The sequence below is a fragment of the Lipotes vexillifer genome, unplaced genomic scaffold (genome assembly GCF_000442215.2).
Source record: "Lipotes vexillifer unplaced genomic scaffold, Lipotes_vexillifer_v1.1 scaffold1693, whole genome shotgun sequence".
Lineage (NCBI taxonomy): Eukaryota > Metazoa > Chordata > Mammalia > Artiodactyla > Lipotidae > Lipotes > Lipotes vexillifer.
In genome coordinates this window covers 683,811-699,250 of record NW_006782186.1, presented here as the reverse complement: position 1 = coordinate 699,250, position 15,440 = coordinate 683,811, and the positions used below count along the sequence as shown (strand labels likewise).

Genomic DNA, 15,440 nt, shown 5'->3' with positions numbered 1-15,440 from the left:
TTGTAATTCTTGGGGCAACCACTAAGAAAATAACTAAAAGATATATAGTAAAAGAAATGAGAAAGGAATCAAAATGTGAGAAATAACTAACACAAAAGAAGGTAGTAACAGAGGAATTGAGGAACAAAAAAGATGTAAGAAAACAAATCGAAAAGTGGCAGAAGTCCTTCCATCTGTAATTACATTAAGTGTAAATGAATTAAACACTACAATTAAAAGGCAGAGATTGGAAGAATAGATTTTCTTTTTAATGACCCACTATATACTGTCTACAAGAGACAAATAGGTTGAAAATGGAAGGACAGAAACACAAATAGGTTGAAACACAATAGGTTGAAAATGGAAGGACGGAAAGATATTCCATGTAAGCAGTAACCAAAAGAAAGCTGGAATGGGTATACTAATATCAGACAAATAGACATTAAGACAAAAAAAAACACAAATAGGTTGAAAATGGAAGGACAGAAAGATATTCCATGTAAGCAGTAACCAAAAGAAAGCTGGAATGGGTATACTAATATCAGACAAATAGACGTTAAGACAAAAAAAAATCGTTAGAAGAGACAAAAAAGGATATTATATACTATTTAAAAGGTCAAGATATAAATGAGTATAAACATATATGTACCTAGCAACATATAACAAAACATATGAAGCCAAAACTGCAAAAACTAGAATGGGAAATAGCTGAAGTCAACATCCCACTTTTAACAACGTGTAGCACAACCATAAGAAAGATAAACAATGAAACAGAAGACATGAAAAATACTATATATCAACTAGACCTAACAGATGTATACAGAATGCTCCACCCAACAACAACCATATACATATTCTTCTCAAGTGCACATGGAACATTCTCCAGGATAGGCCATATGTTCAGCCACAAAACAAATCTCAATACATTTCTAAAAACTGAAATCATACAAAGTATCTTTTCTGATCACAATGGAATGAAACTACAAATCAATAACAGAAGGAAACTTGGAAAATTCACAAACTACAAAGTAAATAACATACTCTTAAACAACCAGTGGGTCAAAGAACAAATCATAAGGTAAATTATTAAATACTCTGAGTAGAATAAAAATGAAAATACAACATATCAAAACATATGGAATACAGTGAAAAAGTGCTCAGAGGGAAAAGTACAGCTGTAAACATTTACATTTAAAAAAAGAAAGAGTTCAAATCAATTAATCTAATCTTCCACCTTAAGGAAATAGAAAATGAAGAACTAAACCCAAAGCAAGAAGGAAGTAAATAATAAAGATTAGGGCAGAGATCCATGAAATAGAGAATATAGAACAATACAGAAAAATAAAAAAAAACAAGTTAGTCCTTTGAAAAGAGCAATAAAATTGAAAAACATTAAGCTAGAGTGAACAAGACAAAAAAAGAGAATACTCAAATCACTAAAATCAGGAATGAAAGTGAGAACATTATCACCAATCTTATAGAAATAAGAAGTATTATAGAAGAATACTATGAACAACTGTATGCAAACAAATCATATAACCTTGATAAAATGGAAATTCCTAGGAACGCAGAAACTCCAAAAAATGACTCAAGAAGAAACAGAAAGTCTGAACAGATCTACAAGTTGTAAAAGAGTTTAGCTAAGCTACTCCATGGTACTGCTGCCCTGGCCTCCATTTTGTTTGGCCAAGCAGCCTGCAGGGACCTTAAACTAACACTAGACCCCCTTTCAGGGAAGTGCATGCCCTAGATAGCAGGATGCAGAGTCATAAGCAAATGTAGCTTCTGTTATGACTTGTGATCAACAGTATCCCCTACTTCCCATCACCTGTATGCTTTATACACCCCTTAGATAAGAATCCCCATGGAGTGCATGCCCTAGATAGCAGGATGCAGAGTCACAAGCAAATGTAGCTCTGTTATGATTGTGATCAACAGTCTCCCCTGCTTCCCAGCACCTGCATGCTTCATACGCCCCTTAGATAAAAACCCCCATGCGCCCCTTAGATAAAAATCCCCATGGAGTGCATACCCTAGATAGCAGGATGCAGAGTCACAAGCAAATGTAGCTTCTGCAATGACTTATGATCAACAGTCTCCCCTGCTTCCCAGCACGTGTAATACTTTACACACCCCATAGATAAAAATCTCCATGGAACTTACCAAAACCCTGCTCTTTTGGCTTGAACTGACCAATCCAGCCCTAGCCCAGGAACCCCAAAGCACTCTATCCACAGACTCTAAATAAAGACATGTGTCCCAGGTCCTGCATCTCTCTGTCTGCACTTGGCCTTGAGCTCCCCATATATAACTTTACAGTCAGTTCTCTGTATCCATGGTTCTGGTATGCATGATTCTGCGTCCATGAATTCAACCAACTGTGGATTGTATAGTGCTGTAGTCTGTATTTATTGAAAAAAAAATCCACATGTAAGTAGACCTGCCCAGTTCAAACACATGTTCTTCAAAGGTCAACTGTATTAGTAAAGCTAATCCAGCAGCATACTAAAAGGCTTATACAATCTGGTCCAGCAATTCTACTTCTGGCTATATACCCAAAAGAACTGAAATCAAAGACTCAAAGAGATATTTGTACATCCATGTTCACAGCAGCATTATTCACAGTAGTTGAGGGTTAGAAGCAACCTGAGTATTCATCAACAGATGAACAGAAAAACAAAATGTTGTATTTTCATACAATGGAATATAGTCAGCCTTAAAAAGGAAAGAATTCTGCTATAACATACATGACCCTTGAGGACATTATGTTAAGTAAAATAAGCCAGTGACAAAAGGACAAATATTGTATAATTCCACTTACGTAAGGTACCAAGAGTAGTCAAATTCATAGAAACAGAAAGTAAAAGGGTGAGTGCCAGGGGCTTGTGGAAGGAGGAGATAGGGAGTTACTGCTTAATAGGTAGAGAGTTTCAGTTTTATAAGATGAAGAGTTCTGGAGATGGATAGTGGTGACAGTTGCACAACAAGGCGCATGTCCTTAATGCCACCACACTGTACACTTAAAATGGTTAAGATGGTGAATTTTATATTATGTATACCTTACCACAATTAAAAATAATTTTTTAGAAAAGATTTATACACCAGGAACAAGTGGGATTTACCCAAGGTACGTGAGGGTGGTTTGATAAATGAAAATCCACACAACATACCAAGTTGGAGGACTCATATTTCCCAACTCAATACTTACCACAAAGTAGCAGTAATCAAAACAGTGTGGTATTGGCATAAGTACAGACATATAGATCAATGGAATAGAACCGAGAATACTAAATAAACTCATATGTCTATGGTCAACTGATTTTAGACAAAGGTGCCAGGACTGAGAAAGAATAGTCTTTTCAACAAATGATGCTGAAACAACTGGATGGCCACATGCAAAGAATAGAGTTGGACCCATCCCTAACACCATATACAAAAATTACAATTAGGATCAAAGATCTAATTGTGAGAGCTAAAACCATTAGAAGAAAGCACAAGGGTACATCTGTATAACCTTCAATTTGCCAATAGTTCTTAGATATGATGCCACAAGTATGAGCAACAAAAGAAATAACATAAACTGGACTTCATCAAAATTAAACTTTTGTGCATCAAAGGGCACTATAAAGAAAATGATAAAACAACCCACAAAATGGGAGAAAATATATGCAAATCATGTATCTGATAAAGGTCTAATATTCAGAATATATAAAGAACTCTGACAACCCAACAACAAAAAAGACAAACAACCCAATTAAAAAATGGGCAGAGGATTTAAAGAGACACTTCTCCAAAAAAGATATACAACTAGCCAATAAGCACATGAAAAGATGCTCAACATCATTAGTCATTAGGGAAATGCAAATCAAAATCACAATGAGATACCACTTCATACCCACTAGGAAAAGTAAAAAAAATAAACAAACAAAATTAAAAGAAAGCAAAACAAGAAACAGCACATAATTGTTGGTTAAGGATGTGGAGAAATTAAGAACCCTAGTATATTGCTGTCGGGAACATAAAGTGGTCAGCAGCTGTGGAAAAAAGTTTGGCAATTCCTCAAAAAGTTAAACATAGAATTACTACATCATCTAGCAATTCCACTCCGAGGTATATAACCAAAAGAACTGAAAACAAATACTTGTACATAAATGTTCATAGCAGCACTATTCACAATAGACAAAAGGTAGAAACAATTCAAGCATCAATCAGTGGATGAATGGATAAACAAAATGTGGTATAGAGTATTCATACAATGCGATATCATTCAGCCATAAAAAGGAAAGAAGTATTGATACATGCTACATATGGATGCACCTCAGAAACTCAAGCTAAGTGAAAGCAGCCAGACATAAAAGATTACATATTGTATGATTCCATTTATGTAAAACACTCAGAATAGGCAAATCCAGAGAGAAAAGCAGGCTGGTGTTTGCTGGGGGTTGGGGAGCACAAAATGAAGAGTGAATACTTAATGGGCATTTCCTTTTGGGGTGATGAAAATGTCATGCACCTTAATGGAGGTAGTGTTCACACAGCATTGTGAACATACCCAGTGCCACTGAACTGCACACTTTCAAATGCTTAGGGAATTCCCTGGTGGTCCAGTGGTTAGGACTCAGCGCTTTCACTGCTGGGGCCCGGGTTCAATCCCTGGTCGGGGAACCAAGATCCCGCAAACCGTGCAGCACAGCCAAAAAAAACCAAAACAAAACAAACAAAAAAAGCTTAATTTTATGTTATGTGGATTTCATCTCAATTAAAAAAAAAGAGAGAGAGTTGGCTATGAAATAATCTACATATCATGAGAGCAGCTGAAAAGAAAGGACAGAGACAGGAGATAATCCTATAAATGAGCTACAAAACCCAAAGACACTAGAAGTAAATTTAAGATTCTCAGGAGAAATGATTAATGACATTCCACTTAGTTATACTTATTTTATGCAAAAATCTGCCAAACATTTCTTCTATTAAAAACTTATCCACACTCACTAACATACAACTAACGTACAACTAAAAGCAACACATTACAGCGAGGATTCTGGGTCATAACCCACTCTGCCTGTCATGGAAGTGAAGAAAATCATTTAACCCCTCTAAGCCTCAGTTTCTTTGACTATAAAATGAGATGAGACTACTACTAATGTGAACAATAATAGCTAAACACAAAAGTAACATATATGAGCATTTCCAGTATGCCAGGCAGTGTTGTTTTCCATGTTAAATTAACGTTTCAGTGTTAATGTTAAGGGTTAACCTGTTTACTACTCACACAACCCTGTGAAACAGGTACTATTATTATCCCCACTTTAAAGGTAAGGAAACTGAGACACGGAGAGGATTAAGTAGAAGAGCCATGCAGTCTGGCTCCACAGCTCATGTTCTTAATGACCATTGTACACTTGATCTCTAAGACCTTTTTCAGGTCTAAAATTCTGGGTCCATGTACATTTAAGGCAACTCAAGGACATTATTAAACCCTTCTGCTTCAGCCACCACTTAGCAATTAACATTCTTGAAATATGCTAAGAGCCTTGCTCTGAATGACATCTAACTTCACCAGATGTGCGATCCCGGCAGACCTCTGATGAAGGATCATAATGGAAAGAAATGGCTCATTTGTATCTGGTTATCTGTGTGAGATACTGCCAAGTGCCAAAGAGCCCAGAGGAGATTTACATGTCACTCAAAATTCTTCTGAAGCCAGGCCTAACAATTCTTTTTCAAGGAAGGGAACAGAATAGGCACTAGTCTGGGTGAGTGCCTATTAAACCATTCAAGGAAACAGATAATTTCACATATTCCAATGAGCAGGAGTAATTCCAGGCAGATGATCAGGTGTGTTTCTAGATCAGTGGTCAACAAACTTTCTCAGTCAACGACCAGATTGTAAATATTTTAGGCTTTGCAAGCCACATCATCTCCATCGCATATTCTTCTTTGTTTTCGCCTTCAAATTCTTTACAAATGTAAAAATCGTTCTTAGCTCCCAGGCCATATAAAAACATGTGGGGACTGTAATTTGATTATCCCTGTACTAGATCGCTGAATGAGTCACCTTTTAAAACATGTTACTGTACATTTTGAGAGTTTTCAGCTGCTACAACAATCATAAGACTATCCTTTATTAAAACTATAAAAGTTCTACTAAAATAATCCACTCGACAGGATAACTGTTAATGAAGCGAACAACATTATACATATATACTTATTCATTTCAGTGTTTACTGAACATCTTATACATACAGGGTGTCAGGCAATTGCTATCATCGTTATAAAGGTATACAAACCCAATATACTATAAAGTATATAACCCAGTTAAGGTTCCAAGTGAAGTAAAAACTGCAAAGGTGCCATAAGAAAGGTTAAAAAGAAAAGCTACAGGAGTTCCAATATGGTAAAGATTCCATCTAGTAGAAGCAGGAACATCAAAGGCTGCAGCAGGGGTAGCAATATTTGGGACAGATTAAGAAGCACAGAAGGCTAAATGGCAGTGAAGGAAAGTCCCACACAGACTGAACACCTTTAGCCAAAGCATGACAGTAGGAAAACATAAGCTGTGTCCAGAGAAGATTAAATAGTGGTCCAATTTGTTCAGCTCCAATGATGTCAAAATTACTTGGAACCCTGGAGGGGGAAATAGTGGGAGATATAGCTATATAACTAAGTTGAGAGGGTGAGAGTACAGAAAGCCTCAAATGTCATACTAAAAAGGGAGACAAGCTACATGCTTATTGGACTCATGAAAGGTTTCTGACAGTGTAGGACAATGATCAGAGCTGCATTTAAGGGAGGTTACTTTGGTAATGACAAATATGACAAATTAGGGGAAGCAGAATGTCCAGACAACCGTTAGGAGGCTATTCTAAAAATCCACACATACTAGAGGTAATGAGAGCTCAAACTCTGAAGAAAAAAAGAGACACAGAAAAGAAGTAAAGATAAAAGCAGAGATATAACCAAAAGTACTATACCACTGACTGAATTTAGGTTGATAGAGAAAAGGAAATTAGGTCAGAGATTTGGACACATCTAGCAGACAAGAAGTTATTCCATACAACCTTTAAGCAAAGGAATAAAAAAAATGAAAGTATGCTTTAGGAAGATTAATCAGGCAGTGGTGAATAAGACAAAGTGGATACAAAGAAACCAGAGCCACAGGCCTGCCAGAAAACTACTGCAGTAATCCAGCCTTATAGGGTGCCAGGCTGAGCTTGGATCATGGCAATGGATATGGAAAAGTAGCCACATATATGAGTGATTTCAAAGGACTCAAAAGGGTCTAGTAGCTGAATGAATCGAGTGGATAAAAGAAATCAATCAAAACTAACTGCAAAATTTGAGGCCTGGATAAATGGAAAAATAGTTAATAAAAATGTAAAAAACTGGAAGGGAAAGCAAACCTGGAGAGAAAAATGAAGAGATCCATTTAAAGTATAACAGGGGGCTTCCCTGCCAATGCAGGGGACACAGGTTCAAGTCCTGATCCGGGAAGATCCCACATGCCGCGGAGCAACTAAGCCCATGCACCACAATTACTGAGCCTGTGCTCTAGAGCCCACGAGCCACAAATACTGAAGCCCGCGTGCCTAGAGCCTGTACTCCACGACAACAGAAACCACTGCAATGAGAAGCCCACACACCTCAACGAAGAGTAGCCCCCACTCAGCAACGAAGACCCAAAGCAGCCACAAATAAATAAATTTATTCTAAAAAACGTATAATAATTTGCAGATGGCAGATGTCTATGCAGAAGTGGCCAGAAACTATTTAAACATAGATGAACTAGAATTTTGAATAACGAGCTATACAACTGATGACAAACAAGTAGTATATGCCAGAATTTTAAATGATCTGCTACAGCAACATTCATTCACTCAGTCAACAAATATCTACTGAATTATTACTACATGCCAGGCACAGTGCTAAGCACTAGGGATAATTCAGTGGCAAAGACAGACACTGTCTCTGCCCTTACACAGTGTACAGTCTAGTAAGAAAGAGAGATGAGCAAATGGGTAATCAGAATATAACTGGTTAAGGATAGTGACAAGAAAAATGAAAGGTAAGGTGCTATGAGAACAGATAGAGGGGTATCCAAACTGGATTTAGGGGGTATGTCACAGAAAACTTTCAATGGAAAGGAGATCTAAGCTCTAAAACTGAGATGCACAAATTTTAGCTTAAAGTGTTATGGGTGGGGTGCTTCAAAATCAGGAATCAAATCACAATAAGACCTTACAAGTCATTAATTACTCTGAAATGATTTGAATAAAGGAGGGACATGACGAGAATTTTAGGAAGATAAATCTTGCTACAATGAATGGCAAGAACGAGGAAAGAAGCAGATGTTTAGCAGACACCTTAAGTAGTGATTCAAAAAAGTGACAAAAAAAGAGGGAGGTGTTCGGGATGGCTCCTTGTTCTGACTTGAGAAAGTGGATGGACAGCAGTACCGTTCACTGAACTAAGGAACACAATAAGAGGAGGTTTTCTTAGAGGGGGAAGGAACTGAGCTTAGTTTGGCAATTGTGGAGTATGTGTCTCTGAAACATCCAAGCAATCTGACTCAAGTCTAGATATATAGAAGCGCTGACTGGCGATGTAGACTTGGGAGAGATCTGAATGATCCAGAGATAATGTGTTAATGAGAAGACAAAAAGCCCAAGTGGAAGCCTGAGGACAATAGCTTAAGGGCCCCAGCAAAAGCTTGCCCTAGTGGGACTGATAGTGGACTATACATGTTACTCTTTAAACCGTTAAGTGAGCTCTGCAAATAGTCCTTCTTCTACTTATTTAGGTAGAGTAAGAAATCATAATGGACAAGGAAAAAAACCAATGGCTCATTCTACAACTTGAGCACCTTTTCAGATGCAATGAGTATACTTTTTAAAAATATAATATTTATTTGTACAACTCTTCCTAAAATGGCTACCTGATGAATCAAAAGACAGCCTGTGTTCCTATGTGTGTATGTTCATTTGGACATTAACACACTTTTAAGAGTCAGGCAAGTTTAAACCAAGAAAAAATGTGCACATGTCTCTGTCAAGCACCTTCGAGCCTCGGACACCCACTGCCCCTGGGCTCTGACAAAGCCCAGATGCTGAGCTGTTAAGGAGGGAAAGCAAGACCTCTTCTACCTCAGCTGAATATGTACATTCCCCCAGATCTAGTCTGAGATTTGAGACAGCAGATGTTTTCTTCTCCTTCAAAACAGTAAGAAGCAATGAAAATAAGAACAGTGTTATTAAGCAAAGGTATACGGATCTTAAAACTAAAATCAATTCTTTTTTTAAATTCAAGCCAACAGGGGTGAAGAGGTTCTTGTTCACACTTCAGTGTTTTAAACTACCCTCAAAAAATAATCACAATCATAGTCACACACTCCAAGTATGAAGTGCATTAAATGTCATCAATGCAACTCCGTAACAAGAGGACTGAAAGTGACCCTGCTAAAGTAGTCATCCTTTCAGAGAAAAGTATACTACAGAATAGAGATAGGAACCATGTGATCTTAGTGGATTCATTCACTCCAGAAAAATATCTTCTAAGCAAAGTCTACACTAAATCCTGGGACCAAAAAAGTAAGATACAACCTCAGCCCTAAAGGAGCTTACGCCCTAACAGGAAGAAGGATGCATACACAGTTACTGTAACTGTGAGAGAAGAGAAGTGAGAAGGAAGAAAAGGCAACAGTGGTACCATGTTAACTAGGTAAAAAAAAAAAAGAAAGAAAAGAAAAGAAGAAGAAAAGATTCCCAGCTTTCTAGAGGAACAATTTAAACCAAAACTGACTCACAGAGGGGAAAGGAAAAAAAGTCAAGAATGCCCTAATTACAAATCTAAGACACAATAGTAAAGACAAGTTTTCAAAATTTAAACAAAATTTCCAACTCTCTGAATCCCCTAGTGAGGATGAGTATGGAGCTCTGTTTCTGTTTACTTTCTAAGAATCTAAAACACCTACATGAAGAACCATGCCTGGCTTTGAATTTTCCAGTATTAAAATTTTGAAAAGCTCAAAAATTGTGCTAAGGAGACAAGATCCTCCAAATTCATAACAGGAAATGTGGCATTTTCCCAGATTATTCTCTGGCTTCAATGAAGAGAGAGAATGGGGACCACAGGATTTATAAATATGAATTACAGGATGAGATGATTTTCCAGACATCTGTCAGAAGCTAATTTGATCCAAGAGAAAAGGAAAAAGAAGACTCAGAGGGAAGCCAAATAGAGTGACTAATATGTGGAACTTCTGTGGATTTTGGGGGGTTGATGGCCTCATGGGCATTGCATGTCCACTCTACAATAATAAATACCCAAAGTCTGTACAATAATGCACTTTATACCATTCAAAGCACTTTCCCATGTACTCTCTCATTTGACTCTCACAACGCACATAGTAGATATCTCTGGTTAAACGTAAAGATAGTGACGTGGTACTTTGGCATGCTATGTGAAGTAGGAAAGAATGTAGAGATACCACGTAGCATAGTTGTTAAAAGAAAAAGCCTTTTAATAAATCAGACCTGGTTTCAAATCACGGTTCTGCTACTTACTAAGTAATCTTGGGATTAGTACTTGAACCTTTTCTTCTAGGATACTGTACCTATAAAATGACAATAATTACCTCATGGAGTTGTTACACAGATTAAACAAAACATGTAAAGCAGATAGAGTGTCTGACATATAGTAGGTACTCAGTAAATGAAAACTAGCAATGGTAGTTTTCAAAAGCTCCATACTCACCTGGAGTAATACTGTTATTAGGATATCACACCAGCTCAAATAATTCAGAAACAAAGTTTCACCCTGGATTTAAACTAAGCTCAGATACCTACATGTTTTGTAACAAAGCAGGCAGTTACTAGAAACAGCCCCTTAGGATCTGTCTGGTCTGTTTCTTGTATTTTGTAACCTGGTTGGGGCAGGGTTGGGGGAGAGCTCTGGGAGGAAAACTGAGTAGAGCATGTACAGAATGAGCTATTTTTGTGATCTTCCAATTTTTACTTGATGACGTACTGAGAGACCTGGGTAGAAGTTATACCATATCCCTTTCTCTGTTGTTAAAACATAGGCTGCTTGACATACTTAATCCCCACTTCTAAATGTTCTGCTTGAGTACCACGTGGGACGTGCTTTGGAAATAAGTTAGCATCCATGAATTTAACTAGCAAGACGAAAATAGCCATCTTTTTAATTTCTCAGTTCTATAAAGTTAACAAAAATCTCAACTTTTCTAGGTTTCAGCGTCTTCATTCTGAAAACAAAAATACTAATACCTGACCACCTGAGTTGCTATAAGTTGAAGATACCTCTAACAGCATTTAATCACAATCACAGTCAAATAAAATGATGGAAGGAACCTCAAAAAGGAATTTAATGATGAAAATCATCTACTCCTCGCTTTTACACAGGTGACATGGTGTAATGAAGAAAGTGCATGTCTAGAAAGACAGAGATATGTGTTCTGGTCCTCCAAGTCATCCTGATATGCTGGCCATTCATTTATTCCCCAAATACTAACTGTTAGCCATTATAGGCCTGCTGCTACTACTACTACTAAAACTTCTAATAATAGCTGCTCTGTCTTCCCCACAGGTTGTTGTAAGAATGGAGTAAAATAATTTATAGGCAAATCCTTAAAGGCAAAAGAGCTATGAAAGTATGTAGCAATTTTTTATATTATATATATGATGTTATTATAGCTATGTCTAAGTTACCACTTAAAGCATGAAACTAACTTTCCATGCCAAGTTCAAGAGGTCATGAGGCTCCCTGAGCCTCGGTTTCTTCACCCCTGAGATAAGGATGTTGAGCTAGATAACTCTAATATTCCCTCTAGCATTAATCAGCTGATAAGAATTTTCTTACTTTTGAAATGAGGAACCTAAAACTAACCGAGGTTAAGTGATTTGCTCAAGGACCACAGTACCAGAACAAAACTGGGATTAGAGCTCAGGTTTTCTACTTTTCAAAAGTATCATACCTTGAAAAATATAAGGAATTTTCATTTGTACAGGCTCTCAAAACAGACCCTGAAACTTGCTATTGTCCCTAAATCTTCAATCTCAGCTGGACTATGTACTTGAGATGGTCAAATCATGTGGCTGCGTTTGTGAAAGTAATCACCAAATTGCTATTTTAATCTCCTGAGAGTGTCATTATTCCAAAAAGGTTTGATCCTTTTTATTTGGATTCTACTCCTGCTTTAATTTTTTTTCCCATTAAAATGAGACAGCATTGCCACCTACTGGACTCTGAAGACATTGCTGCTATAGTTTTAAGTCTGAGAACAAGAATTCTTAACAATCTAAAGCTCTTTGTACTTTACCAATAACACCATAGAGTTATGACAGTATGAGTTACATAAAAATAAAACTTCAAAAGTTGGGGCGAGGGATAATGTAGGGTAGGAGAGAAAAATACCATCCCCTCGAGATTTTGAATCTCAATTATTGCTATGATAGTCCTAAATATAGCAAGCATTCACCTGCATTCATTAACAAAATGAGCACCTACTACATGCCAGGCACAGTTCAAGGGACACAACTACTGACAGTGGTAAGCATTAGAGATGTAATCCCTCTTATCATAGGGTTTAGAGTCTAGTGAGTAGTAGTTCCATGTATTATTGAACTCTACTCATGTGCCAGCCTTGTAATATATATTATATCGCCTTTAATATTCAAAACAATTTATGATGAGGTAGAAACTGTTATCTCCATTTACAGATGAAAAAACAAACTCAGAGATGATTCAATTTGCCCAAAATCTCTTTCATAGGTAAGCAGTGGTGCCTGGAATTAAACTCACATCAATCTGACTCCAAAACCCATATTCTTAACCACTAGGAGTATCCATTCACCCAGGTAGTTGTCAGCATCCTCCCAAAAAGAAGAATAGTTGCCAAAAGGAAATTCAGGCAAAGATAATCTTATATGTCTATATTAAAGGCAAAACTCCTATACAGGGATCTGAAAAGTTTCCAGCTTATTGGATCAAGAGCTGGCCCAACAGCCTCTCATTTCCCATGCTCCCCCAACTGCCATCCTAGCAGTAAAATCCACCTGGAAACATCTCTCCAAATCACCTAGCCTTATTCACCAACCTCTTCCTAAGGTTCTCTTCAAATTACTTAATGTTCTGCTGTAATTCACCTGTGTTAAGACCCAAACAACTGACATCAAAAATAATTTTTCAAACTAAACTATTTGTAAACTGGAGCTCTTCTGGAATAAATGCTGTTTTATCTCTGCTAAAAGAATAAGTGTTTGTGACTCTGCATCTAATACTTTTGTATCCCACAGTACTTAGTTTAATAATGGGCACATAGTAGGTACTTGATATTTACTGATAGAAAAAAAATCATGAATCACGTTTACAACTAAAGATAGATTTTATCACCTATTCAATTATTTATTTGTCTGCACTGCTGTTAAATATGTACACATTTGTATGCCAAATAAATGAAATTTTACTACATAAAATTAACAAGATATCACTCCCTAATAAGGCCAGCAGAAGTTACTGAATGAAGGATTCAAACCCACAGTATATATTTTAGTCAAAGATTTCCAAGTGTATTAGTTTCCAAAGACACCCCTGGGAGTGAGACTGAATACTCATCCAATATAGTAAAAAGTTGAGAGATTTACTAGGTTCCTAAAAACTCAACAGAAATGAGTAAAGCCTTTTTGAGAAGCAGATAAACAAAGAGGCAAAAGTTTTGAGCAAATAAGTAAGTTTCAGCTTTTAGACCCATAGTGGCTGAAGACACTTTAACGTGGACAGAGGAAGGAATAACAGCAACATAGTAACATCAGAAGTAATAACAAGCTGTTTCTGGTTATGGCTAATGTAAAAAAACAAGAATGCTGAAGAACTGGTCAACAAAAACTTCAGTCAGTATTTTAAAAGTTGCTTTAAAACATGCTTCCTATTGCTTCACAAGTATAACCTTTCCCTTCCGTACAGTACTTTTTTTTTTTTTTTGGCTGTGCAACGCAGCATGTGGGATCTTAGTTCCCCAACCAGGGTTCGAACCCACACCCCTGCACTGGAAGTGTGGAGTCTTAACCACTGGACCACCAGGGAAGTCCCCAGAACATACATTCTTAAAGGCTTGCTGATTTAGCATTTTTTAATCCTTTATGAAATATTTCAACCACAGATATGCTATCCATATTCAATGACTGTGATTACAAGTATATTTGGACTTATTTTTATCACTGTACTGCATGTTTCTATTTACCACTTGCTTTCATTTTTGTTTTCCTTTTCTGACTCCTATCAAGTTGACAAAGTGTTCTACTCCTTACATTCCCTTTTTTCCCTCTGCTAATTAAAAATCTATACTCTGGGGGCTTCCCTGGTGGCACAGTGGTTGAGAGTCCGCCTGCCAATGCAGGGGACGCGGGTTCGTGTCCTGGTCCGGGAGGATCCCACGTGCCGCAGAGCGGCTGGGCCCGTGAGCCATGGCCGCTGGGCCTGCGTGTCCGGAGCCTGTGCTCCGCAGCGGTGAGAGGCCCGCGTACCGCCAAAAAAAAACAAAAAAAAATCTATACTGTTTCTAGCATTTAAGTAACTTTATTATTTTTTTTAATTTTTATTTTTTTGCGGTACGCGGGCCTCACCGCTGTGGCCTCTCCCGCTGCGGAGCACAGGCTCTGGACACGCAGGCCCAGCGGCCCAGCCGCTCCGCGGCACGTGGGATCCTCCCGGACCGGGCCACGAACCCGCGTCCCCTGCATTGGCAGGCTTACTCCCAACCACTGCGCCACCAGGGAAGCCCATCTTTACATTTTTAACATGCACACTCGACCACAAGTTTTTCTAAGAAATTCTAGACTTGTTTACTGTCTCTATCCTCCCCCTGAACAACTCAATGACCTCAATGAGTCTTACTCTTTAAACAGCCTCCCTCACCTTATTACTGTTGTCTAGAGCAGTGCTCCTCAAACTCTCTGTGGGAAAGGGTTGATTGCTTTTCCTTCAATCCACTGTGAGCTGATACTTTTATAAAATACAAAAAAAGGCACAATAATGTCAAATTGCTATAAATGTTTAAAAACATTTACGTCAAGGCTTCCCTGGTGGTGCAGTGGTTAAGAATCCACCTGCCAATGCAGGGGACATGGGTTTGAGCCCTGGTCTGGGAAGGTCCCACATGCCACGGAGCAACTAAGCCCGCGCGCCACAACTACTGAGCTTGCATTCTAGAGCCCGTGAGCCACAACTCCTGAGCCCAGGTGCCACATCAACTCAGCTTTTATGCTCATTTAGTGTTCATTTCGCCCAGAGGAGCACATCTTTCAGCCAACGCCCAAGGCTTCTGCCCACGTCTTTCCATTTCTATTCCATTTATGTTCCAGAGATGTTTATTATCTTGCTCTTTGCCTGTTTTAGCAAGGTATGCCTCTTTAAACTTCTCTGATTTCATCAATTGCTATTTTTTG

General features: G+C 38.0%; 1 protein-coding gene and 1 non-coding gene across 3 annotated transcripts in view; one reads left to right on the top strand and one right to left on the bottom strand.

Moving 5' to 3' along the window:
• UVRAG (UV radiation resistance associated) overlaps positions 1–15,440 on the bottom strand; it is a 315,389-nt gene that overhangs the window by 233,685 nt on the left and 66,264 nt on the right. The gene's annotated exons all lie outside the window — the stretch shown is intronic.
• Positions 4,573–4,644, top strand: TRNAE-UUC (transfer RNA glutamic acid (anticodon UUC)). Its single transcript has one exon. It is a non-coding gene; the product is annotated as a tRNA-Glu (tRNA).